Below are 20329 nucleotides of genomic sequence, written 5' to 3'. Positions count from 1 at the left end.
CATCAGCAGTGCATTGCACGCGCAAGTTATAGTGAGTCCGACTAACTATAACGTGGGAATTTCAATGGTTTTATATCAGTAAAATTTCCAGCTAACTATAACTGGTGTGAAACCTATGGTTTTTTCAGTGAATTTAATAGGTTTTTTAAATGCTAATTCCTAACTATAACTGGTGTGAAACCTATGGTTTTTTCAGTGAATATATATATATATATATATATATGTATATATATATATATATATATATATATATATATATATATATATATATATATATATATATATATATAATAAATGTAATACATATGTGCATTTACATTTTTTTTAAATAAAGACTAGAAGGAGACATATTGTGTACACAGCAAGCCACCTACAACCCTACAATGGGCCGGCAGCGAAGTTCGATGAGCGTTCAATATACATAAGAGAGACATTATAGGACATTGCATTAATGTTGGAGAACACAGCAAGCCGCCTACAACCCAAACAGGGCCGGCCGCGTTATTAAACAATCGTACGTGCTAGACGCACTTTTAGAGCACCTTCATATAATAGGGCCAAAAGAAAACAAATTATCGCCAACGGAGGAAGATATACATAAGAGAGGTCGAAAAAAAAGAGGGGGCACATGAGAGAAAGGTAGGGGGAAGAGAAGAGCAGATGAAGAGGACACAGAGTACAGATAAAAAAGGAGTGAAAGGATAGAGCCCAATGCATGATCTATTGTGATGTTTAGCTGTTTAACCTTCACAAAAGGCAGTGAGACACCACTTGTGAGCACAGCAGGCCGCTTAAATCCCTTTGGTGGGCCGGCTGCATACATCAATCAGGTTATCGAAGAACAACCATAGTATGCCCAACAAGCAACACAGCAACAGGGCTAGTCACTTCCAGCCCATAGCGGGCCGGCTGCAAAAGAAAGCAATCAAGTTCCAAATGTAAGAGGAGCAAATAGCATGTTGAAAGAGGAGAGTGAGAGATAAGGAAAGGGAAAGAGAGAGACAGATAGGAGAGGTGGGCGAGGAGAGAGAGGTGGGGGAGGGCCAGGGGTACAGTGCCAGCGGGTCCAAGGACTTGGCCTTGAGCAGTGAGAAGAAGGGGGAGAGAGGGTGCACAAGTTATGCAACAGCGAGGTAGTCCCATGATGTGAATGAACTGAGTCCCAGGAGTGATTGGATGGGTAATGGGGGGGTCTATTCTGGATCAGGGGGATAGACTGCATCATAAAAAAATCACAGGGCTCAGAGTTTCAGGCATTGGAAGCGGACATGCTCCAGTTTACAGAGGTGAGCGACTAGTGGTTGCCACAATCTGGTGAAGTGAGAGTCACAAGATTGCAGGCATGCAGTAAGCAATTCCATGGTTATGGTGTGCCATGAACGCGTAAACCAAATACTGACCGGAGAAGCCTCCGCCTTCTTAAAATACAGGGCAATGAGCTGTTTAGCAGCACAAGGCATGTGAAGGGAAATGTGGCAGTCTTTGCATGTGGGTGCGTGCAGGTTGGCAGGTTTGAGACCTAGGATGACTGTGGCTGGGGTCGCAGGCAGTGGAAAGCCAAGCACAACTTTTACATGCCTGAGTATCTCTTTCCAGTGGGAGGTCAAGAAGGAGCAGGACAACAAAATATGAAGAAAGTTGACCGGGGAACTCAAGAACCTCCAACAAAGAGGGGAGGTTGTCGGTAACATTTTGTACATTCTGAGAGACGTTTAGTACCATTGGGTCATGGTCTTATATGCGGTTTCCCACTGAGAGATACAGCGATAGACTTTCAGGATATTGCACCACAAACAATCCCACTGAGCATGGGTTCTTTTCAAGGAAGTGTCTGCGTGTTGTGGGAAGGGTTAAGTGGGAGATGTTCTAGAACATGGTAGGTGCGGGATATGAGTCCTTTAGTGTTGTCGAAGGAACGCACTAGGCGCTCAAAAGGAGTAAGTGTCTGAGTGGCCGCTTGCGCCAGGGAGGACGTGTGTATCCAATGTCAGAGTTGAATATATTATAATCTGGCCCCCTCCGAAAGCCGGAAGTCTGCCTTGCACAGGACAAAGGTTTTAAGTAAATCACCCAGGAAGAAATCCCTAATCGTCTGGCATCCCCCGTCGAACCAGTCCAAAAACACTTGAGGGCGTACTGCTGGTGGAAAGTGGAGATTCCCAGCTATAGGTGTATGTGGGGATGGAAAAGTAGTGAGGCCCTTGGGGATAGTGACTTCATCCCAGATGTCAAGCACTGTCCTACTAGGAAGGGAAACAATCATTACGACGCAGTCATAACACCGCAGTACCATTACAACACATATTTTAGAACGCAAGTAGCAACCACGACTTGCGCTGGAGGGCGCTCTGGACTAAGAAATAGTGTGATTTACTATTCCAACACCTTCCCTACTGTACGTAGGCTGGAGTTGGAATAGTAAATCATAATATTCCTAAGTCCAGCACCCTACAGCGCAAGTCATGGTAACGACTTGCATTGTAAAAGCTGCGTTGTGATGGTAGTGAAGTGGTATGTGCCGTGTTGTACCCTCATACATCCACTAGGAAGAAGCATATAGGAGCTGCATGATTGTGAATCCCAGGGCAGCCAAGGAAGGTCCCATATGGATTTCCCAGTCACCGCCCTGCCCATATGTAACCACACCTTCTCACGTTCCCATGCCATCCACTCTGATATAAAGCGAAGGTGAGAGACCCAGTAATACGCCAACAAGTTAGGGAAACCCAGACCTCCTCTATCGCGAGGCGACATGAGGATTTCGTTAGAAAAGCGCGGCCTATACCCCCCCAGATGAAATTGGTGATTTTGGGTTGAAGCCTTCTGATTTGGTGGTTGAGAATGGCAGTCAGAAGGGACTGAATGAGATATAGGATTTTGAGGAGTAGTGACATTTTAATTGCATGCAGACAACCTAACCCAGAGGGAATAAGAGGTTTCCAGGATCGCAGATCCTCGAGCACCATCTTCCGACAATCCTGCCAGTTAACTTGGGACCAAGAGGAGAGAATGGGTGTTAGCTGAAGCCTGAGGTATCGGACAGAATGGGGAACCCACTGATAAGGGACTATTGACTGGAGCAAGGGGATCTCATTATGAGGGATCATCAGGTTCAGATTTCTTGTGGTTAATTTTTAGACCAGAGGCTGACTCAAAGGATCGGAGGAGGGTCAGAAGGGCCAGGAGAGAGTTGTGCGGCTGTGATAACGTGAGGAGAAGATAGTCTGCAAAGAGGGCCACCTTGTGAGACTGACCTCCGAGGGGGATGCCATGAATGTCGGGGTTTGGTAGATTAAGATGGCAAGGGGTTCCACAATAATGGCAAATAGCAGGGGTGAGAGAGGGCATTCCTGCCGAGTGCCTCTGTATATTGAGTATTGTGTATATCTGTATTTTGTGTAAGACTGCCCGGAGGAAGTTCCAGTCCACCCGATCGAACGCCTTCTCAACGTTGAGCGACAGATGGCATGCAGGGATGTTTCATAGAGGGGCTTTTCCCACTCAGTGCACAATTCGGTGCACATTGTCCGTGCCTTGACGATTGCGAATGAAACCGATCTGATCCAGTTCAATGAGGCCCGGTAAATGAGGCTCAAGCCTTTTAGCTAATATTTTGGTGTAGAGTTTAAGGTCTGTATTAAAAAGAGCTATGGGATGGAAGGATGAGCTTAGGGATTAGGGCGATTTGGGCCAGCCCCATGGATGGAGACAGCCCTACGTTAGTGGCAAAAGAGTTGAAAAGGTGGACAAGGTGGGTCCAGAGCTGTGGCAAAAACATGCGATAAAAGGAGAGGGGAAGCCCATCCAGTCCCGGGGACTAAGTATGGGCGAAATTTGCAAATTCGCGTTCTGCGTATTCGCGCGTAATCGAATTCGCAATCCGCAAAATCCACGAATTCGTGCGGATTTGCGGATTTTTGTTTTCTTGCGTGTTCGCGGGGTTTTTGCATGTTCGCGGGGCTTTTTGCGTGTTCGCGGGCTGCTTGCATGGTGAAGTTACCCATGCGGTTGTGTATGGGCAAAGCACCCTCTGGTTCACCACTGCCACCCTCTGGTTCATCACTACTACCCTCTGGTTCACCACTGACACCCTCTGGTTCACCCCTGCCACCCTCTGGTTCACCACTGCCATCCTCTGGTTCAGCACTGCCACTCTCTGGTTCACCCCTGCCACCCTCTGGTTCAGCACTGTCACCCTCTGGTTCACCACTGCCCCCCTCTGGTTCCTGACTGCCACCCTCTGGTTCATCACATCAGCTCTGGTTCACCACTGCCACCCTCTGGTTAACCACTGTCACCCTCTGGTTCAGCACTGCCACCCTCTGGTTCACCACTGCCACCCTCTGGTTCACCCCTGCCACTCTCTGGTTCACCACTGCTACCCTCTGGTTCATTACAGCACCCTCTGGTTTACCCCTGCCACCCTCTGGTACAGCATTGTCACCCTCTGGTTCACCACTGCCACCTTCTGGTTCATGACTGCCATCCTCTGGTTCATCACAGCACCTCTGGTTCACCACTGCCACCATCTGATTAACCACTGTCACCCTATGGTTCAGCACTGCCACCCTCTGGTTCATCACTGCCACCCTCTGGTTCACACCTGCTACCCTCTGGTTCACCACTGCCACCCTCTAGTTCATCAAAGCACCCTCTGGTTCACCCCTGCCACCCTCTGGTACAGCACTGTCACCCTCTGGTTCACCACTGCCACCCTCTGGTTCATGACTGCCACCCTCTGGTTCATCACAGCACCTCTGGTTCACCACTGCCACCCTCTGTTTAACCACTGTCACCCTCTGGTTCAGCACTGTAGTAATCAGGGTTCTCAAGGCCTACATGCTCCAAAGATAACCCACTTACATTCAAGAACAGTTGGCACGGAAGCTGTAAAAGGCAAAGAACAAGTTTATTAAGACCCCATGGGGTGGTGGTACACTCCAACAGCACCCTTCGGTAATGCAAGAGGTATCACACCGAACACTGGTGTGACCCCGATTTATATACAATTTTGGGGCAATAAAAGATAGGCGGCACAAGTTGGAACATATTTAGGTACATATATGGTCATGTTTTGGAATACTGCCAGCTCATTGGAGGGGGGCACAACTCCGCTGGTCAGTTTGGCGCACATTCCTGAGGGCTTACTGGTCAGTGGAAACTGCGCATGTGCGGCTTGACCAGTACTAAAAATAGCCTGTTGCTGGGCAAACTGAAGTGGTCAGTGGAACGAACAACGGACTAAAGGGCATGCCGGCCACGAGGCCGCTTATGGTCTAAGATGGCCGCCACAACATTCAAAATGGCGTTTTCATATATAGCCAAGTTAAAGGAGGACAACGTGTAGTTTCAGCCAATCGCTAACGGGGAAATGCTAATTACGACAGACGACCCTTTTAGCGTTTGGCTGAATCTACCTCATAATGAACATAATCAGGATGCTCGTCCTCGATATCTATTAACATAATTTGCGTTACTTCTTTATGAAGCATCATTTTGTCATGAGCAAGAGCTCGTCTTGATGGTATGCAAGCTGATAGGCACATAGAACATAAGGCTGGGCCACATTGAATACATAGGCATATAAAAAACATTGTTCCCACAATCACACATAGAATCGTCAGCAATTTCCAGCCCCAGGTAGCAAGCACAGACCAGAACCATCCTGAAAGTGTCCAAATCCCATTGTCCGGGTGTATCTCAGCTGCAATCTTGTGAAGCTTGGATATGGCATCATAAACAGATGGAGAATTGTCCGGAATGTATACACAGCAGCTGCTTCCGATAATTCTACATGCCCCCCCACGATCAGCCAAAACTACGTCCAACACCATCCTGTTTTGGAGCGTGACAATTCTAGAAATCTGTAGTTCCTCAGTGATGTTTCCCAAGGCAATGGCAGTGTCATTTGCTACAGCCTCGACAACACGTGTTAGTCGTCTTATTTTCCGGCTGTTCAGTGCAGCCCCCACGAAGGAGAATAATCCCAAATTGAAGTCCACATACTGTTGCAGAGCAGTATCGGTTTGGTCGATGTCATCCAGAACAACAGTTCGCTTAACCCTATTCAAGACGAAATCATGGTATAACGTATAATCATTGTGATACATTGGTGGGGCAATGAATACAGGGGGTAGCACAAACGATACGTAGCACGTGCCCAACCATCCCAATGGAAGCTGATGGTAACCCTTTGTTCCACAAATGAAATATGTATTTCGTGATGCAACAAATGAGATGCCACTCGGGCTATCAAAAGTGAGAGTAATATTACATTCGCTTTTCCCCACCGCAATCGAACCCTTATTTCTGATACATAAATCGGCTTTGGTAGCAATGACATTAATAACATGTGCGCTAGATACATTAATATTCCTCTGGTTGCTATACACACGTGGGGCAGACACATTATCGGGCCTGTACTCCTCCCATTCAAATCGAGTACCCTCAGCCCGCGGAAACCCATCCTTGTCATGGGAGCACACTTTATTCAAACGGAAAAGCACCCCTCCTTTGGTTGGCCATCTCAAAGTAAACAGGAGGGTGTACCAGGCGTTGCATGATCCATTATGTGAAAACGGGAGTGGAATGAGTGGGGTGCCCCCTCTCTTTTGGTGCCCTGGCAACATCCCACACACCCAGCAATTTGAGGTATTGGTCATGTTATGTGTGTGGTGAAGAATCTGAATAAAGCTGTTATTTAGATACGTTTGCCGATGTTGTTCTTCATGAAAAGGTAATGTAAAGTGAAAATGTTCAGACGGGGCCGGGGTAGTCGGCAGCAAATGTTCACGTACAGGCACCACAAGTTCAACTACCCAGGCTATAACAGCTATCACCACAATAGTTAGAACAAAGAGAAAGGCACCCAATACTTTCTTATCACGTGATGCCGTTGATGCCATAGTTCAGAAATGTTCGTGCAAAGTCTCAAATAGCACAAATTGTTCACAAAGTCTCAGATACACGTGCGTGTATACCTAAAAAAGAAAAATGCGGTGCTGAACTCCGAGGTAGCCGTTGTTTTCTTCTCCGGGCCAAGACGGGTGTCGCTACACTGGCAGAACTGATCCCCCCCCCTTGGAATTCCCGGTTTCCGTTTCACAAACCTGGAGCGGTAACCAACCAGTCATAAAAATGCTAAAAAAAACAATCTTCTTATCGAGGACGCAAGTTGTAGCGCTCTCGTCCGGCAACAGCGTGGTCCGGGAAGGCTCCCTCAACTTCGGCCGACGTCACAGCTGGGCTCTTTTCTTTCTCCAAGATCTCTTTATAGTCGGTCAGCACAGCAGGAGTCACCAGATCCGGAGAGACACGGCGGCAGTGTGTCGAATGCACCCACCGCTTCCTGTTGGTCACTCGTACAGCGGTTCGGGTGGCAAGGAGGACCTGTTCGGGACCCTTCCACCTGGGCTCCAAACTGCTTGCTCTCTCAAACGAGCGAATCATGACATGGTCACCAGGGCGAAGATCATGGCCCTCTCCAGTAAAGTTGTCGGGGAGCGCTTCTCGAACCTGTTGGTGAATGGAGAGTAAATCATTTGTTAATCGTGCCAAATAGTCATTCATCATAATACAAGGCACATCATGTATTAGTCGCGGCTTAGGCACCCCCCAGATATTCATGGGGCGCCCAAACACCACCTCATAGGGCGTAAGGCCAGTTCGTAAATGGGGTACTGATCTAAGAGAGAGTAGCGCTAGCGGCAACGCATCTGGCCACTTCAACGATGTAGACGCCACAATTTTGGCCAGTTTAAGTTTCAACGTAGCATTATACCGCTCGACCAAGCCTGCTGACTGAGGGTGGAATACAGCGTGGAACTTCTGCTGAATCCCTAACCCCTTCAGTACATATTCCACAATCTTTCCAACAAAATGAGGCCCATTATCGCTCCACAGAAACTTACAAACTCCGAAGCGAGGAAAGAATTCCTTAAGCAACACCTTAGCTATTGTCAAAGCCGTATTATCTTTCGTGGGGAAGGCCTCAACCCATTTGCTAAAGGCACATACCACCACTAAGACGTACTTCAGGTTGTTGCAGCGTTCGAGTTGGATATAATCCATTTGGAGTACCTCAAATGGCGTAGAAGGTGGAACGAACCCTCCTTTCGGAGTATGGGTCCCCTTTCCAGGATTGTGTTGTAAACAAACCAGGCAGGTCTGCACTACTCTCTTCGCAGTATTAGTAATCTCGGGATGTTCCCAAACTCGTGTTAAGAGCCGAGTGATTGCAAGAGCTCCGACATGCGCCAGTCCATGTGTCATCTGGACCATCGCCTGCAAATAAGCCGCAGGCAATTTCCACTTCTCCATGTCTTTGCTTCTCCAACAACCCTCGTCATCGAGTACCCCATCTGCTGCCCATGCCGCAAGTTCAGATTCAGTGGCTGACTTTTGAATATCCAGTATTTCTGCTCTAGCATCACTCCATCGCTCAGCCTGCGATTGTACCACGTACATGGGGGAGCTGGTTCGGGACATAGCCGTTTGTCTTGCTATGCTGTCTGCAAAGGCATTTCCTTGGCCCACTTTATCCGTGATCTTTTTATGGGCACTGCACTTCACTATCGCTACTTTCTTTGGGCCAAGCAGCGCATTTAAGAGATCACGCACTAGCTCTCCGTGCATAATGTGCTCTCCATGAGATGTCAAAAACCCACGTTCTCTCCAGAGTAGCCCGAAATCATGTGCCACTCCAAAGGCGTACCGGCTGTCCGTGTATATGTTCACACTTAGACCAGTACTTAATTCGCAGGCTCTTGTTAAGGCTATCAGCTCTGCTGCCTGAGCCGACTTTTGTGGTATCCTAGCTGTTTCTACCACTGTCTTAAGCGTCGTAATCGCATAGGCTGCGGAAGTCGTACCATCTGGTAGCCTTAAACACGATCCATCGACCCACAGTTCCCCATCCACATCTGGAAGTGGGACATCCTGTAAGTCGACACGACCCTTTGTCTGTTCCTCGGTCAGGAAAACACAATCGTGATGTTTTTCTTCCTGACCCTCCTCGGCCGGATAGGGCAATAAAGTGGCAGGGTTCAAAGTAGCGCATCTTTTTAGTGTAATATGTGGCGCCAAGAGTGTCAGCTCATATCCTGTTAGCCGTGCACTCGTAAGGTATTGGGTCTTTGTTTGGTTTAGCAGGGCATCTACTGCATGAGGAACTAACACCAACAATTTGTGCGATAACACTATTCCCTCACTCTGTCGTATGGCCACTGCTGTCGCTGCCACCGCTCGAAAACACCCAGGCAACCCTCGCGCTACAGGATCCAGAATAGCAGAGAAGTATGCACATGGTCTCTGCTTATCCCCGTTTAATTGCACTAACACTGACAACGCGCACCCATCATTCTCGTGCACGTACAGTGTGAAAAGTTTCGTGTAGTCTGGTGTGCCTAACACGGGTGCGGAACAAAGGGCCTGTCTCAACTGCTCAAAAGCCTTCTGACATTCATCTGTCCACTCAAGGGGCATTGGTGTAGTTTTGGACAGTAGCGCTAGCAAAGGTTTTATAATACGTGAAAACCCCATGATCCATTGTCTACAGAAGGACGTCAACCCTATGAAGGCACGTACATCTCTCTGTGTGTGGGGAACTGGTGTGTCTAAAATTGCTTGAATTCGATCAGATGTTAATGCATGCCCCTCCTTAGACAACAGATGACCGAGGTAGGTCACCTGGGGTCTACAGTATTGGAGCTTTTTCTTGGAAACCTTATGATTGTTCTGTGCCAAAAAGGAAAGCAACGCAAGTGTACTCTGTTCACATTGTGCATAAGAGTCAGCGGCAAGCAGAAGGTCATCCACGTACTGGATGAGAGCAACGCCAGACTGCAATTCAAAGGAATCCAGCTGCCTTTTCAAAGCCTGGCTGTAGATGCTAGGACTTTCAGTATATCCTTGGGGAACACGACAAAATCTATACGATTTATTATTTAGCGTAAAGCCAAACAGGTATGTACTATCAGGATGAACGGGGATGGAAAAGAACGCATTCTTTAAATCTATTATGCTAAACGTGGTGGCCGTTGGTGGAACCAAGGTAAGCAAGGTCGTAATATCGGACACCACCGGGTATTGGGGAATGACAATTTTGTTGATCTCCCGCAAATCAATAATAAATCGGTAGACTTTGCCGTCAGTATCTCTCTTAAGAATCGGAAGAATAGGACTGTTGCAAACATTATAAGGGACCTCCTCCACAACCCCTGCAGAAATCAAATCCTGAACAATATGTGTCATTGCAATTTCACCTTCTCTCGAAATCTTATACTGTGGCACTCGTGGTAGAGGGGCCCCCTCCTTAACAGTAATATGTATCGGTGGAATACGCATCTCTCCCACATCCGTATCTGAAATCGCCCATAACGTGTGCGGGAGAGAGGCCAAAGCTGAAATATCTGAGATGGCGTAAAACCTGTCGGGGTCAGGATAATTGTCATTCAGGATAACCCGCACTCCCTCCGGAGCGCAACGTATTGTCGCTCGAAAATATTTAAGCAAGTCAATACCCAGGATATTGTCTGGGGTATGGGGTGATAACAAAAATTGACCAAAACTAAAGTATTTGTCAAGACATAGTGCAAGGGGCTTGGACAATGGGCTGGGGGAGGGTGTGCCATCAAACCCTACACATGTAATCATTTCGCCAGACAGGGGAGCCCTCGGAACCAAGTTTTTCGACAAAGCGCTACGTGTAGCTCCTGTGTCGACTAGAAATTGATCAGTAGAACCCAGAATACCCGCTGTTACATATGGACCCTGCTGATCTACCGGCACTTCAACTGATTCCTTACCCCATCCTACGCAGTCCTATGCATGCACATAATCCTGGTGTTCCACATTCTCTCCCTCCGAAATCTGATATTGATTCCGCCTATCAAACGTATTTCGTTCATCCTGGCCACGGCCCCTCTCCTCAACCTTTCCACGATCACTTCCACCACCTCTCGCTCCCGTATAACCTCCTCTCGACCTTCCACCTCCTCGACCACGCTGACTACGCTGCTCACGAAGTACCGGACAATCTTCGGCCCAATGCCCAAATTCCTTACAATAAGCACACTGATCCTCCGCTATGTCCGTACGACCATACGACGTATTTCCACCACCCCGTCTACTTCTATCATTCCCTCTACCCTGTGTTCCCCGAACCTGCGCCAACATCACCTTCGTTTTCAATTCCTTCGCCTTTTTCTCTACACTTTCTTTAGCCTCCAATTCCTGCCGCTCATAATACTGAGCCATAGTTAGTAAGGACACAGGGGTCGCCGTGGCCCAGGAACTCTCACTCGACTTCAATCGTTTCGCAATCTCCGGTAGGAGATTAGCCACATACTTATCTACAAACAAATGCCGACCCGTATCGTCTGTTAAAGATTGACCACTGTAATCATGGAATGCCTCCTCGAAGCGTGTAAAGAAATCTGAAACCGTTTCATCGGGTTTCTGTTTGCACGACGTTAACATGGTCCAATCAATCTTTTTAGATGGAACAAGCGTCTTTAATTTAATCAAGATAGCTGCCGGAAGATCTAGAATTAACTGACAAGGCTTACATGCTGGTTCCCTATCTAAATCAGCAGCATTTATTTCTTTCCATGTTCCCCCCAATATTGTTTCATCATTATTTTTACGAATTTGCCTCCACATATCAGGTGGTAAAATTAGCCCGAAGAACAAATCTATATCCACAAGAGTCATCACACAAGACGAAATAGCCCCTTCCACCCCTTCATAAAATGCCGCAGGGTTTTTCCGAAGATCAGGTAAAGAATTTTTCAATGCCATAACATCTGCTCTATTCCAAGGCGTATATACCCAGTTATACACAAAGTACCCTTTCGCATCCTTTGACGATTTATCATCATCCGTACCTTCCCCTTTAGGTGGAACATACAAAGGCGCGGCTTGACGCATAGGCATAACATGCAATGCAGAACTCTTATCTGAACCACGGAGAGAACACTCCTTAATCTGCCCATTATTTCCTGAGTCGGACTCCTTTTGCCTCCTTTTCCGCTCCTCCCGCAATCCGGCTGTCTCATCCCGCAGCTTGACCAGTTGCTTGAATAGGTCGTCAACATCTGAAAGATCAAAATCACCTTTAGCCAAATTCTCACGATACACTGACAACGATTTAGGCTCTAACGTGTCTGAAAGTTCACGATACGCGCCTACAACTTCATCCGCCAAACTAGACAGAAAATACATTAATTCAAGATCCGACCACGCTTTCTTTTCTGTTAGCAACTGCTCCTGAGAAACACAATTCTTATTCACTTTACGAGCCCAACTACGTAAATGAGCGGACCTCGCCGTAGTAAACCTGAGAGCGGATATACCCTTCTGGTCCAACTTATCCTGTCCATCGTCCTCTGAATCCGCAGCTGGGGCCGTCGGCGAAACGTACGGAGGCGGTGACCGATCTAACAAAGAAAAATCATCAATTTCATTATTAAGGACAGGATAAAGCGGTCGGTGGATAGGAAATTGACCAGTCGTCTGCAATTTACGTTCCCGTTCCTCCCTTTCTTTCTTCTCCTGAGCCTCCTTTTCCTCAAGCTGTAAAGCCTTATCCCGAACAGCCTTACGCTGCTCTTTGTCCGCCAAGGCAACCTCACGCTTCATTCGCTCGCGCACCGCTTTCTCCCACATTCGCACACAATCAAACATGTTTTGTCTAGACCTGCGTTGAAACAAACATTGCTCTACAAACTGCACTTTACGTAAATCGAACGACCCATGTAGATGCCATTGCAATTCAGGATCGGCCTTTGTATACTTATGCCATAATTTGCTGTACATAATAGGGGGAAGGCCATGTTTTATGTACATCTCGCGATTTGGTGTTCCCTCTGGGGGAGCCGGCTGTGCTTCCGCTAACCTAATTGTGGTACCCTCTCCAAAACAGCACATCCCACGGAGTGTGCTGAAAACAGGCATGTTCAAAAAGTATCACGAAAACATGACACCATACAAAATGGCACTTACAGTACTTCACACAACTGTGCCGCTCAGAAGAAAAAAACAAAGTTAGAGAAACATCTCTACATGCCTGCCTATGTGAAGTGCACTACACATATAAGTTCAAAGATCACAAAATCACAATGTTAGCTAACTCAAATCAAAACGTAAATCGTAGGACTTCGGCAAGCGTCCGAGGACTACCTTACCGATCACAAATCAAAGAACTTCAGTAAGCGTCCGAAGACTACCTTACCGAACACAAATCATAGACCTTCAGTAAGCGTCCGAAGACTACCTTACCGAACACAAAGCTTACCCAAATCCTCAAAGGTCCAGATTCCAACTGCCAAGGTCTTGTAAGCCAAATCAGCCAAACGGCACTTTCTCAGCAACGCAGACACTCGGAAACTCAGTCGGAGACCGGCGCCACCTGGAAGGTCAGATCGGAAGGAAAGGAAAAAACACCGTGGCAGCCAAGACTCGGGTCACTCGTGGCAGCGCGCGTCCATGGCGAGTTTCCAAGCCTTCGTCACGACCTCTCCTTCGGGCATCCGAGTCGCCGATGAGTCCCTTCGTGGTCGCCAATTTGTAGTAATCAGGGTTCCAAAGGCCTACATGCTCCAAAGATAACCCACTTACATTCAAGAACTGTTGGCACGGAAGCTGTAAAAGGCAAAGAACAAGTTTATTAAGACCCCATGGGGTGGTGGTACACTCCAACAGCACCCTTCGGTAATGCAAGAGGTATCACACCGAACACTGGTGTGACCCCGATTTATATACAATTTTGGGGCAATAAAAGATAGGCGGCACAAGTTGGAACATATTTAGGTACATATATGGTCATGTTTTGGAATACTGCCAGCTCATTGGAGGGGGGCACAACTCCGCTGGTCAGTTTGGCGCACATTCCTGAGGGCTTACTGGTCAGTGGAAACTGCGCATGTGCGGCTTGACCAGTACTAAAAATAGCCTGTTGCTGGGCAAACTGAAGTGGTCAGTGGAACGAACAACGGACTAAAGGGCATGCCGGCCACGAGGCCGCTTATGGTCTAAGATGGCCGCCACAACATTCAAAATGGCGTTTTCATATATAGCCAAGTTAAAGGAGGACAACGTGTAGTTTCAGCCAATCGCTAACGGGGAAATGCTAATTACGACAGCACAGCCACCCTCTGGTTCACCACTGCCACTCTCTGGTTCACCACTGCCACCCTCTGGTTCATCCATGCCACCCTCTGGTTCACCACTGCCACCCTCTGGTTCACCCCTGCCACCATCTGGTTCATCACTGCCACCCTCTGGTACACCCCTGCCACCCTGTGGTTCAGCACTGCCACCCTCTGGTTCAGCACTGTCACCCTCTGGTTCACCCCTGCCACCGTCTGGTTCATCACTGTCACCCTCTGGTTCATCACTGCCACCCTCTGGTTCACCACTGCCACCCTCTACTGAGAACTTTTGTAACGTAGCGGCAACACAAAATATGCGCCATGGTGCTGGGTATTAACAACGTGACGCATCTGAGAGATGCGTCACGTTTAAAGCCCCGCGCCATCAGGAGGCGTTCCGGCGCAGGGTAGGGCGTTCCTGCGCAGGAATGCCTCCTAAAAGTGGGCGAGTGAACTCTACAAGACTTCACTCAGTCACTTTTAGGCCAATGCTGCGTAAAAAACCTGCGCCTGCTTGAAGCAGGCGCAGATTCAGAAAAGGGGGTGGTGATGAACAGAGTGTCTGAATTAAGCGAGACCACTCTTACCCAGTCCAATGATCAGGGCTTGATCCATCACTGTTATTTAGCTCACTGCACCATCCCAGCTCAGAACCTGGCTATATGCAAATCAGTCTGTCCCTGGCCCAGTGCATCATGGGAACAGGGCAGACTAAACTACCAAGCTAATTCTTCACCAGAAAGGAGACAAGCTACCGGGGACCGGTTTCTGGCATTTCAGCCGTTGTCGAAGCAGGCGCAGGGCTTGATGAAGCATTGGGGAGATAGGGCCCCCCAGAGCATTGCTGAAGCTGCATCGCAAGCGCGACGCAGCTCCAGCAATGCATTTTAAATGCAGTGCACCATGGGTGGCGGACCTGCGGCACACAATAACTGGATTATGACTGGGGATGTGCCAGTTATAGTAAATCTGCCCCTATACATTTAGCCAACGAGGGAGCACTTACTGATTACACAGTAGAAAGTACTCCAGTTGAGTAGAGGTATTGCACAAAAAGGTGGCATTATCGTGGACAAACACGCAGGACATGATTCATTCAGCCCTCTGTTAGGCTCATTTTTTGTGCCCTTCTGCCCTCTGTTAGACTTGTTTTTCCCTTATTTTTGTGCCCTTCTGCCCACTGTTAGACTCGTTTTTGTGCCTTTCTGCCCTCCGCATCACCACATCATCACTCAGCGGTACCCCAGCATCACACAGCACCACCACATTATCACTCTGCACCACCACATTATCACTCAGCACCACCACAGCACAAATCAGCACCACCACAGCACCACTCAGCACCACAACAGCATTACTCAGCACCACCACAGCACCACTCAGCACCACCACAGCACCACTCAGCACCAATACAGCACCACTCAGTGCCACCACAGCACTACCCAGTGCCACCACAGCACCACTCAGCACCACCACAGCACTGTATAGCAATGCAAGGAAAATGGCATGATGAGAATATGTGCACTAATGGTACAGCATTTATCATTTTAACAGTTTTTAAGTCTTTTTGTACATGCATTGGGAATCAACATATAAATTGAGGACTATTTTTGCATATATATGAGTTCAGTGTTTTAGCTTTAAATCTTTTTATTGAACAGTGAGCGAGCATGATGCAGCAAGAAAAAGGACCCTCACACGGGCGTGCATCCCTCGTGGTGCTTCGTGGAGCTTCAAGGAAACTCTAGAACAAAAACCCCTCCCACTGCCCTTCCGCCTTCCCTCTCCACCCACTCCCACCTCCTCCCCCAGGGGAATATCTATGCAACAAAAGACAACGGGTGAAGGCAAAGCTCATTTTCCATAGCACAAGACCATAGGACATAACTCACAGTGTGATGGAGCTCGTTAAGACGTAAAAGGCGTAGGTATCAAGGGCAGGACAGTTCACGAAATCCAGTGGACAGCAAGGAAATAAATGACTGCCAAGTCTCTGCAAAGGGAGTCCCACCTCCCTGTAGTGTAGAATAAATGTGTTACCTACCAAGTACAAACCATAGACGGTGCAACCATCCCTGCAACGTTGGAATCCGATCCATGCCCCAGTGCGAGAGAATATGTTGTAGTGCGACCCCTAAGGCAATACCAATTTGTTTCCCTTTACATGATTTGAGGGTAAATGTAAGCCTGTCTGACACTCCCAGGACCACATAGGCGGGGAAGCGGAAGAGCTGGTGTCAAAGTGGAGGCAAGGATCTGGCAGTCCCCTGGGAGATTCAGGAGTGTGCTGTTTGCATCACAGCCCCTCCAACAGGTAGAGGAGCGGCCTGGGGCATAGGTATGCAGTCAGGAGGGGGTGAGGTACCAATACGTCATGATCTTCATGGCCATCTCAATGCTAGAGGTATTGTGTGCTGTGTGTCACGCTCTATAGTAAACGTCTGACCATTCCTTAGGTGTCAGGGTCCGGCTGAGCTCGGCGTCCCACAGTTTTTGGCCAGTGGATTTGAGTGCCCGTTCCGGGGGACAGAAGATGTAGTCGAGTTCTGTGATAAGATGCTTTGTAGTGCGTTTTGTAAGCAGCCAATGCTCTTACGCCATGAGGAGCCTAACGTGCTAGTGCGAGTGTTGGGGTGAAGGGCCCAATGTCATATTTGGTAGTAGTAGTAACATTCAGATTCAGGTATGTTGTAGTCGGTTTTAAAGTCCTCGAAGAGACGAGGGCCCCCTGCATCAAAGAAGCAACCCAATGACCTGCGTCCCAGCAGATCCCAGTGCCGGAAAGTCCAGATTGTCAGTGATGGGCGTTAGGGGTGATGGGAAAGTGGTCAGGCTATGACAAGTAGTGGTGGCGTCCCAGACATTGAGCATGGTCCGGGCCACCAAAGAGCCGTACAGCCCAGGCGGCCTGGAAGCATTACATAGGAAGGGGACCTTGTGCTAGGGCTCCCTCCACAACAATTCCTGCTCTTCTCCGATTTGGGTTGAGCCCATTCATAAAGTGAACATAACTGGGCAGCTTTATAGTAGCATTCTAAGTTGGGAATCCCCAATCCCCCTTCTTCGTGAGGATGAAAAGCCTAGAATCCGGACAATCTGCCACTTCGTATCCACCCAAACATAGCAAGAAACTCAGATTGGAGTTGTTTTAGGATCTCCCTTGGTGGCTCAATAGTTAGGGCCTGAAAAAGGTAGAGGACCTTGGGAAGTATGTTCATTTTAACTGCTGTGACTCAGCCCAGACCAGCCACGAAAGATTAAACAGCTGCCAATGCCTGCGTTCCCGTCTGGTTAGTTGAAGCAGCCAGGCGTAGTTCAGAGAGATTGTCTCAGCAATAGAGGTAGAGAGAGTGATACCCAGGTAGGGCATGGTCTTTTGATCCCTTGGAATAGGACAAGCATGGGTAATGGCCGTGATAGTGGCCTGCAACAGAGAGAAGCACAGTGGCTAAAACTTGGTGGCATTAACTCTGAATCCGGAGGCTGCTGATAACATCTCCAATTTGGCTAATAAATGACAGGACGGAGTTATGGGGAAACTCAAGTATGGCTACAACATTGTTAGCATATAGGCTTATAGTATGCCACTCTCCCCCGAAGAGAATTTCCTGGATCTGTGGATTATCATGTAATGGCGAGCGGTCCAATATAGAGGGCAAACAACAGTGGGGAGAGCGGACAGCCCTGGCATGTGCCCCTAGAGATAGGAAAGGGGTCGGAGGTGAAGCCAATCACCTGGACAGTGGCCGAGGAACGATGATAGCCACTGAAGACCCATTGTCGAAAGCAACGTCCAAGGCCAAACCTCCCTAGGATAGTGTCTAGGAAGGGTCAGTGGAATCTGTCAAACGCCTTCTGGGCTTCTATTGACAGAAATACCCATTCCTCTTTCAGCAGGTGGGATTTGTCTAGCAGGTGCCGCAGCTGGTGTTATCGCTATATTGCCTAATTGACACAAATACAGCCTGGTCGGGATCTATCAGTCCCAGCATCATAGACCCCTTGCCTGGTTTGGGTACCATGGCCAGTGACGCTAAGAACATGGTAGGAGGCAGCACAGTAGCATCATCTATGGCATTAAAGAGTCTGGTCAGCAGTGGGACTATGAGGGAGCAGGCGGTTCTATAGAAAAGGGTGGTAAATCCATCTGGGCCCAGGGACTAAAGTAACTTTAGTCGGGCTGTGGCCGAGATAACCTCCTCTATTGTGATGGGACTATCTAGAGTCAATGGCTGATCGGCATTGAGCTTAAAATGGGTCACACCTTGGCAGTACTTGAAGGAGTTCTGTACAGGCAGAGACTGTACAGTGTACAGATATGCGTAAATGTCCCAAAACTTGTTTGCAACTACCTCGCCACGCTTGTGCTCGACACCTGTATTGGTTAAGATGGGGGGGACTGTTGCAGCCTGTCTCAGAGCACCCAGCTTATGGGCTAATAGCTGTCCACATTTGTCCCCCCGACATAGAAGGTATGCTTCAAGCAGAGGGCCAAATGTTCTGTCCTGTCGAGATTAAGGCTAGCTAGCGGCGCCCTAGCTGCCTTCATCTTCCGCTAGATGTGGGGTGCCCCAGTCTGTTTGTGAATCCGTTCCAGTTCAAACACCTGCGTGGAGAGCTTGTCCCACTTTTCTTGACGCGCCTAGTTATCCGTAGCTGAAGTCACTATAACATCGCACCTAGCTACCAATTTAAAAGTTTTCCAGAGGGAGATGATGGAGGGATCCGGTGTGTCATTAGTAGCTAAGAAGTACTCTAACATTTTGGTGACACCTGTAACCACATCAGGGCGATGAAGAAGTGAGTCCCTCAGTCTCCAGGAATATGATGGCCTAAAGGTAGGGGGAAATTGCAGCGTCGCAGTGAGAGCCACATGGTTTGAGAGTGTCTGGGGTGTGATTGTCAAATTCCTGGTGAGCAAGAGTAGGGAGTGCATCACTAGAAAATAGTTGAGGTGTGCGTAGGTTTCCCAGGCGTGTAAGTAAACGGTAATGTCAAGGGTGCAGGGGTGGAGGTGTCACCACAGGTCTACCAGCCCCAAGTCCTGCAGCCACTGACAGTGCATAGCAGAGAGAGCCTCAGTCTGTCCCTGTTGTTGTGCAGAGCGGTCCAGCTGCCCGTCAAAGACAATATTCCGGTCGCCCCCTATAAGGACCGGGCAGTCAGATATAGAGGTCAGGTCTAGTATGGCTCTATGCAGGAAATGCTCCTGTCCCTCATTGTGGGAGTATATCATGGTGAGTGTCAGTGTATGCCCTCCCAAGGTAACGTAGTACTTTAAAAGTCTCCCCTTGATTTCAAAACCTTAGCCCTCAGAGTCCTGAGGAATGTGCGCATAACCTGGACAGCCACTACGGCCTTCTTGGTAGGGAGGGAGGAGAAGTACTGGAGCAGAAAGGCTCTAGAGTGCATCTTATGTGTATCTGTAGCCAGAAGGTGGGTCTCTTGTAATAAGCAAATATGGGCCCCAGTTTTCCAACTAGGATAGTTGGCTCAGCGTTTAACAGGGTTGTTGAGCCCTTTTATATTATACATAAGGAACTTGACACTCATCTGTGTGACAAGTGAAGATGGGAGAAAGTGACGAGTGGGAAGCATGCAGGGGCTGGTCGATACCAAGATGCCCCATGTGAGATGCAGACCAAGTGCGAACTCGAAATTACATATACAGTGCAAACTCGTGTGTGCATTAGGAGGAGTATTACAAAGGGGAGCAGGTCCCAACGATGAAAAAAATGAAAACCCTGCAACATACAACGGTTACAAAATAGTACGTGAAACAAAGTCAATGTCCAGAGAGCCCTGTCCTTGGTAATATGGAAGAATGGGATTCGTGGCCCAAACCCCCCCACTCCCACCAGAGAGGGCCCATGCAAGTTTCATCAGCATTTTCTACTAGGGAAAGGTCTTGGAGACATCATGCCAGTACGTCGTGTTGCAGTTGGAGGCGCCGTCCCACTCCGAAGAGGCCCCAACGAGAGATGACAGCACAGCCTTTCCTAATTTGGCCATCGTGCTGGGATCAGGTCGTTACACTGGGCTCAAAGACTTAATGGTGGTCCAGCCATGGCCGCTGCAGCACCTGCGAGGATGCGGTCGCTGGCTAGCTTGGCCCAGAGCTCTCTCAGTGATGTCCAGGAGTTTGTAGGCTGCAGAAAGTGACCAGATTTGCTGCCGTT

General features: G+C 48.4%; 1 protein-coding gene across 1 annotated transcript in view; it reads right to left on the bottom strand.

The window, feature by feature from the left end:
- The window catches only part of LOC147709555 (fucolectin-1-like), a 263787-nt gene that overhangs the window by 29653 nt on the left and 213805 nt on the right, over positions 1-20329 (bottom strand). The gene's annotated exons all lie outside the window — the stretch shown is intronic.

Source organism: Lissotriton vulgaris, chromosome 6, assembly GCF_964263255.1.
Source record: "Lissotriton vulgaris chromosome 6, aLisVul1.2, whole genome shotgun sequence".
In the NCBI taxonomy this organism is placed as follows: Eukaryota; Metazoa; Chordata; class Amphibia; order Caudata; family Salamandridae; genus Lissotriton; species Lissotriton vulgaris.
The sequence above is the reverse complement of the archived record's forward strand: the minus strand, read 5'-3'. Positions and strand labels throughout refer to the sequence as shown.